We start from the raw sequence: 8,275 nt of genomic DNA on the forward strand, positions 1-8,275 counted from the left end.
CCCCCTTCCCTGCCTCGAGCATCGCGTCCTCCTTCGCCCCTGGCATCTCCACCCCGCAGTGCCTCCCACCCGCACGCCGGTCGGAGCCCTGGACCCGGCCGCCGCCCCAGACTCACCTGGCAGCCCCGCAGCCTTTCAAGTTCTCCTGCCTTCGCTGAGTGGGCTACGACACATCCCCAGTGGAGGCCTTCCCCGCGAGCCCAGGAGGGGCGGGGCGGAGCAGAGCAGGGCGGAGCTTGCGGCCCCGCCGGGCTCGCGCCCAACTCAGGGCTCCGCCGCGCTCCCAGCGGGCGAGCAGCGGACCGGGCTGCCTAGAGCAAAGGTGAGGTGACGGGGACCGCTGCTTGGAGGAAACGGGTGGGGCGTGGAGGCCCGCAGGGGAGCTGGCGGGAAGTGTCGCGAGAGGTGGAGAGAATCGCGCGAGATGTGCTACTCCGAGCGGGCGGCAAGTCGGAGCGCTGGGCACGCGGGTGTTGCCGGCGGCGCGCCCGCCGCTCGGTACCCGCGCGCGGGGTCTGGGTGCAAGGCCTCAGGTATTTAGAAGGCAGGGATGGGGAATGAGACGTTATAGGTGGGGAGCGTTTCAAATTGCAGTGAAAGCAAGGTTCTTCAAGATGGCCCAGCCTCCCCACTTAACTGATGGGAAAACAGACCTCTGACCCGGTGGTACCCTGGCTAACCCTGCTCATGGGCCGGGATGGTGCAGGGACGCCGGGATGCCATGCCCCTAGTGAGAAGTAGGACAGGGCGCTGGCGGCAGCTGCGTCTACCCAGACCTCCACTTCTGGGTGCTGAGATCGGATACCATTGGCATTTGCAAGGGAACAAAAGGTCGTCTCTGGGTCTTTGCCCCTCTCCTTTGCGTTTATTGCGATTTAGAAGCTGCCAAAGATATCTTTAAAAGATGTAGAGGTGAGCTTGGCAGGATTCAAAAGCCGCAAGAGGGTTGGAGATGAGATATTTTTGTGCAAACAAGATGACATAACAGAGGTCAAGAGGTTAAAAGAATTTCCCAAGTAGTAGCCCTGCCAGCTCTCCTATTTAGTTTTCTGGAAGACTTCAATTCCTTCGGGCATGCAATAAAATACTTCCTGTTTTCTAACTAGATTATAGGGCAAGGGTTCAGGGAATGTTTTTCAGTCTTGTTATTTCTTCAAAAGCTGAGAAAAAGGAAACTAAAAGGGATTTTTTATAACAGATTAATTCTCTTACAGTTTAAGAGCCACACACAATTATCCACAAGTTTACTTATACCTTCTCCTCAAATTTATAACACCGGAATAGCTTCTGTGCTTTGCAGATGAAACGGAGCAGAACCCTACGGTCCCTGCCCCCACCCCATGTCCTCAGCCCGCCTTTTGTCTGTGGAAAAACTTTAGCCAAAGAATAAGTTTAATCAGAGAAGTGAGAAAATGCAGAAACAAAGGAAAACAGTCAAAGGAGACCAAATAATAATAGTTTAGTCATTAAGCATTAGTCAAGGACCTTCAGTCCCTTCTCAAGGGCTATAGATAATATTCTGAGCCATGTCCTGTGAGCTGTCTTACAGATACTGAAATCCCCACCAGGTGGAAGAAGTTAACTACATGATGATCAGACTGTAGCCATGACATAAGCTGCCACAATTCCAAGAACTGGCCTCAAAGACATGGAAACCCTGGAACTGAAGATTAACTGTTCTTAAAACAACCAAGATGACGCTGATCAGACCACCACATTACTGGTTTCAAGATGACTGTCAGAACTGACTGTGCTGTTCTGCTCCCGCCTATGCAACCCTGAAACTCCCCTTTAAAAGCCCCTGTCCCCTGAGAGCAATCGGGAGTTGGTTCTCGGACAGGAGTCCACCCTCTCCCCCAGTTGCCAGCCTCCGAAATAAAGCAACCTTTCCTTTCCTACCAACACTCATCTCTCGAGAATTGGCTTTCCAGCGGCAAGCAGCCGGACCTGGGTTCGGTAACACAGAGAGGATGAAGAAAGCCAGGACTGTGCCCAGCCTCTAGGATCCTGTCAGATGAGTAGCTAATATAACGAATACCAGTAGCTAGCTTTTAACTCTATGTTGTAGGTAACAACTGTAAGCATTTGACAAGTATAATCCCATTTAATTCTCACAGCAACCTGGTGAAGTAGGTTATCCCTATTTGCAGAGGCGGAGTGACTCACATACTATCAGCAAGTGATGGAGCCAATATTATAAACACAAGGTCTGTCTTCAGAGCCTGCACCTAAGTAACTTACCTAAAATCGCAGTTAAGTGATAGAACCGGAACTTGAATTTAGGCCCTCTTTCTTCAAATCCCTGTTGCAGCCTCTATACCAGCTGTTCTCAATTTTTTTTTTTTTGTCTCAGGACCCTTTATACTTTTAATTATTGAGAACTCCATAAAGAGTGTTTATGTAGATTGTATCTATCACTATTTACTGTACTAGATGTTAAAACCGAGAAATTTAAACATTTAATTCATTTAAAAATAAGAAAATCCATTTTATGTAAATATTTTTACAGAAAAATAACTAGTTTCCAAAATAATTGTTTAAAAACCAGAGAAAAGGATGACACTGCTTTACATTTTTGTAAGTTTCTTTAATGTCTGGCTTGATAGAAAACCACTGGACTCTCATATCTGCCTCTGCATTCAACCTGTTACAATTTTAGTTTTGGTTGAAGTATATGAAGAAAATCCAGCCTCACTCCACTGTGTAGTTGAAGAAAGAAGGAATCTTTTAATGGCCTTTTCAGATAATTCTGGAGTGTTCTTTTTACTACTACAATAAAATTCAACAAATGGTAGGTTCTTAAAAGTTAGTTGCAATGTGGAATCTGAAAACATATTAGTGAATTTTTGTACTCTGATACTTTAAAACCCATTGATCTTGGGCTTCCCTGGCAGTTCGGTGGTTAAGACTCTGCGCTTCTGCTGCAGGGGGCGTGGGTTCGATCCCTGGTCAGGGAAGTTCCACATGCCGCAAGGTGTGGCCAAAAAACAAAAAAAAAAACCACCATTGGTCTATCTTGCACTTTGAATAGATCTTTTACCCATGCATGACTGATGACATCATGCATTGGTCATTTGTAAAATATCAGTTCACTGAGCTATGGAGCCTTTCAAATGTTAACATATTTCACTATTTTTTAAATTACCACCAATCTAATTAGAAGTCTTTTAAGTATTGGGAAGCTGTCAAGCTCATAGCAGATAAAAGTCTTCCAAAATTCTTTTTCCTATAAAGGTCTAATTTCATTATTGGCAACAAATACTGTCAGTTGTTTTCCTTGAAGTAACAATCTCACTTTTTCTAGAAAAGTTCTGCCAGAGACCTAAATCTGCATAGCCACAGTTTGTCTGTCGTTTGTACTTTCAACTAAAAATGATGTTCCATGAAAAAAAGAGTAGCTAGTTCAGTTACCAAGTCAAATAATGTCACGTGCTTTTTCCTCAAGAGACCAGCTGCAATATATTGTGATTTACAGGAAAAATATTTGGTCATTCAGATGAATGTATATATTAATTCACAATTCCTAGCTCACAGCTCCCAAAACCCTTGGACTTTCCTAAGCTATAAAAGCAGTGAGATAATATTTGGTCTCTTGTCCTCAGGTCCTGAAAACGCTTCAGGGAAAGTGACTTTTGGATCCCACAGGAGGGAGGCTGCTTGCCAGGAGAGCCAACCATGTGATTAGAGGGTGGGACCTTTCAGTCCCAACGCCCAACCTCTGGAGAGGGCAGAGCGGCTGGAGGTTGAATCCGTTGCCAAGGGCCAGTGACTGAGTCATGCCTTTGTAATGAAGCCTCACTAAAAATCCAAAGGACAAGGTTCAAAGAGCTTCCAGGTTGGGGAACATGTGAGGATTGGGGAGAGTGGTGCACCTGGAGAGGGAACGGAAGGTCCACCCCGTCTCCACAGGCCATGCCCTATGTATCTCTACCATTCATCTGGCTGTGGTTTTATATCCTTTTATAATAAACCGGTAATCTAGTAAATAAATGGGTTTTCCTGAGTTCTGTGAGCCATGCTAGCAAGTTAATTGAAGCCAAGGAGGAAGTCATGGGAACATCTGGCGTATAAGAATTGCTTGTTGGTGTGTGGAGGCCGCTACACACACATTGGAATTGGGTCCAGGAACGCTTTTCCCCAGTGTACTTCAGCCCGCAGAATTGTTTCATGCATACTAATCATTTTGTCACATAGAATGTGAAAAAGGTGTGAACTCAAGGGTTATGAGTTAATAAAATTAATAATTTTAACTCTTCATGAAGTATATTTTTAAGTGAAACTGGCACTGTTTTTATTACAAATTCATGGCAGTGGACAATACAGTGACTGGTAGAACAATTTGTTTCCACTGCCTTAATTCCTGGTAAGGCGCCAGCAATTTTACCCACCACTGCTTTTCCATCAACAGTGCAAATGTCAACAGCATAGCAAAAAAGGCAAATCATGTCCTGGTACAATTAAGAAAACAATTTTGATCTTGTGACCCCTAAAGGGGTCTCTGAGACTCCCAGCCTCCATGGACCACCCTTTGAGAACTACAACAATTAAATGTGCCTAATCTGGGGCTTGGAATACAAAAGCAATGAATAACACAATACCTACCCTGAAGGAGTTCACAGTCTCAATAGGAAACACAAGCAGGTAAACAAATAAATATATCTTGTCGAACACAGATGTAGAGAACAAATGTATGGACACCAAGGGGGAACGGGAGGTGGGGTGGGATGAACTGGGAGACTGGGATTGACACATATACACTACTATGTATAAAACAGACAACTAATGAAAACCTACAGTATAGCCCAGAGAACTCTATTCGGTGCTCTGTGGTGACCTAAAAGGGAAGGAAATCCAAAAAAGAAGAGATATATGTAAAAAAAAAAAGAAAGAAAGAAAGAAAGAAAAGCACAGGAATATGAACATTTCTTCATATTACCATCACAATAAATACTCTGGGTTCAAACCTCAAAAAAAAAAATAAATATATCGCGTTGACTGCTACAACAAAGACAGAGACCAGATACACCAATAGTTACAAGAAAGGGAGTAATCTCATGTCCAGGCATACCTCCAGAAATTCTCCTTCAGTAGGTCTTCGGTGGGATTCAGGAATCTGCATTCTGAACAAGCCCTCTTGGTGATCTGGATGCAGACAGCATGAGATCCACACTTTGAGAAACACTGCCTTAAGAAGTATAAATTCTAGGTTTCCAAGAAGGCCCAGCAGGTAGGTAGTTTCAGAAAGAGAATATCTTATGATATCTCTCAAAAAACCACCAGTTGGGCTTCCCTGGTGGCACAGTGGTTAAGAATCCGCCTGCCAATGCAGGGGACACGGGTTCGAGCCCTGGTCCGGGAAGATCCCACATGCCGCGGAGCAACTAAGCCCGGGCGCCACAACTACTGAGCCTGCGCTCTAGAGCCTGTGGGCCACAACTACTGAAGCCCGCGTGCCTATAGCCCGTGCTCCGCAACAAGAGAAGCCACCGCAATGAGAAGCCCACGCACCACAATGAAGAGTAGCCCCCACTCGCCGCAACTAGAGAAAGCCCGCGTGCAGCAACGAAGACCCAACGCAGCCAAAAATAAATTAATTTTTTTAAATAAAGAAAGAAACCACCAGTTAATTTCACTGGCTATTGCTGTTGCAGTGGTATATCAAATCTTTTATCAGAAAAAGGCTTAAAAGGTAAAATCTGAAACAAAGTCTATTTTTTCCCTTTCAATCCTCTAGTGCAGGAGGCAACAAACTTTCTTCTGTAAAGGGCCAGATAGATATTTTAGGCTGTGTGGGCTGTAAGCTTTCTGTGGCATCTAATCAGTTCTGCTGTAACACAAAAGCAGCCAGAGACAGTATGTAAACCAATGGGTGTGGCTGTGTCCCAATAAAACTTTATTTACAAAAACAGGCAGTGGGTTAAATTTGGTCTCCGGTGGTAGTTTGCTGACTCCATGCTCCAGTGCAAAAGATAATGCTAATGGCCAGTAAGCTGCCTAAAGAGCAAAAGCAACAGTCTAAGGGTCATGAAACAACTGGATTTCACACCTAAAGTCGGAATAATTGTTAGGCATCAATTCTGAATTCCCATTCCTTTCCAGAATAAATCGTATTTCAATATTCAAAAGGTATTGTGTTGAGTGTCTATCAAGGCTTTAGGTGCTACGAGGATACATAGTTTTTGGAGACAGAAGTTCTCAACCCCTGGTGGACACGTCGGCATCAAAAGTCGAGAAAACTCCGCAGTTGTTTCTGATGATCTGACAATAAAATAACAAGACCAGGCTGTGACAGTGATTCTCAAACTCTAATGATTAGAAGGGTATGCTAAGCAGATTCTTTAAATTTCAGGTCCAAACCCAAGATAGTTAATCAGAGGGGTCATGAATCTACATTTTAAGCAAGAATATACAGGCTGCTGCTGTGTGGCAAATACCACTTACTGACTTTGTTTATAAAAGAATGTTAGAACTAGAGGAACCATAGAGACATCAGTGTGACATTCTCTTCCAGCCCAAAGTTGGTGATTTTTATAAGTCCATAAACCACTCATAAAAATGCATTTTATTACTTTATAGCCACAACTGAATAGTTCCTGCCCTCAAGCTGAATAATCTTAGTTTTTTTTTTTCCCACCTTGAGGAGAGTGATTTGCCTCTGTCTGACTTCCATTGAAGACCGTTTTGAGCTGATAACTTCAGTTGAAGCTGTGCAGCAAGGTGTCTCCTTGGGCCCCTGGAGGTTTCCATCAAGCCAAGGTTTCCTCTTGGCTAGGGTTGTCGAATGGAGCATATGTAAATGTAGCAAATGCAAAAGTAAAACACAACACTTTTAGGAAACAATAAGAGAAAATCTTCAGGAACTGGGGGTAAGCAATGAGTTCTTAGAGACTTGACGCCAAAAGTTCTCAGAAGGAAAAACTGATAAATAGGATTGCATCAAAATTAAAAACTTTTGCTCTGTGAAAAACTCTGTTAAGAGGATGAAAAGACAAGCGACAGACTGGGATAAAATACTTGCAAAGCACCAATCTGACAAAAGACCAGTATCTAGAAAACACAAAGAATTCTTAAAACTCAGCAGTGAAAAGACAAACAATGGAACCCAAATTTGGTTTCAATATCATTCTTCAGTAAGAGGGACCAGGGCTTCTTGGAGGAGCAACTGATTCTAGCACTGGAACAGGAAATATGCAGAATGAGCCTGAAGAATCACGTAGTGCCAGAAAGTGAGGAGGGCTCCAAAAAAAAAAAAAAGCCCCACACAATCATGGGGTATGTCAAAAGGACACAACTGAAAGAGCTCCCAATGGCCAAAGCAAGACATTCTGAGCAACAAAATAAATAAGGTAGCATTAGATCGTAACACAAAGTATAAAGTAAGTATCTATGGGTCCATACAGATATAAATGACTGATTAAACAAATAAATAAATGGGAGAGAATGACCAAATCTACCTTGCAGGTAAATTCCAAAGAATTAACGTAGATAAACACCCTCAACGACATGGAGGATAACTCCCCATCCCCTAAGTGTGGAGCTGCAAATGGGGACTTCCAAAGAATACGGTACAAAAAGGGGGAAGAAAGAAATAGTAACTGTGTAGTGGAGAAACCTGACAGACTCTACCTCAGCCAGGTGATGAAGGTTAACATCAACAGTATAAGCTATGTAGACAGTATATACATTTGATATATGATGAGAAAGGGCACTTACCTCTGTGGTCTTCCTCCCCAAAACCCAAGCCCCACTGTAATTATGAGAAAAGCATCAGACAAATCCCAGTTGAGGGGCCTTCTACAAAATATCTGACCTGTACTCCTCAAGACTATCAAAGTCATCAAAAACAAGGAAAGTCATGGGAGTTCCCTGGTGGCCTAGTGGTTAGGATTCCAGGCTTTCACTGCCATGGCCCGGATCCAATCCCTGGTCGGGGAACTGAGATCCCACAAGCCATGCAGTGTGGCCAAAAAAAACCCCAAAAAACCGGCACAGCCAAGAGGTTCCTAAGGAGATATGATGACTGAATGTAATACAGTATCCCGAATGGGATCCTGGAAGAGGAAAGCGGTGTTAGGTAAAAACAAAGGAAATCTGGATCAAGTATGGACTTTAGTCAACAAGAATGTATCAATACTGATCCATTAACTGTGACAAACATACAACACTGATTTAAGGTGTTAATAACAGGGTGTGGGGTATATGGGAACTCTGCAGTATCATCACAATTTTTCTGTACATCTAAACTATTCTACAATAAGAAGTCTATTAAAATAAA

The sequence above is a fragment of the Hyperoodon ampullatus genome (assembly GCF_949752795.1).
Source record: "Hyperoodon ampullatus genome assembly, chromosome: 20".
NCBI lineage: Eukaryota > Metazoa > Chordata > Mammalia > Artiodactyla > Ziphiidae > Hyperoodon > Hyperoodon ampullatus.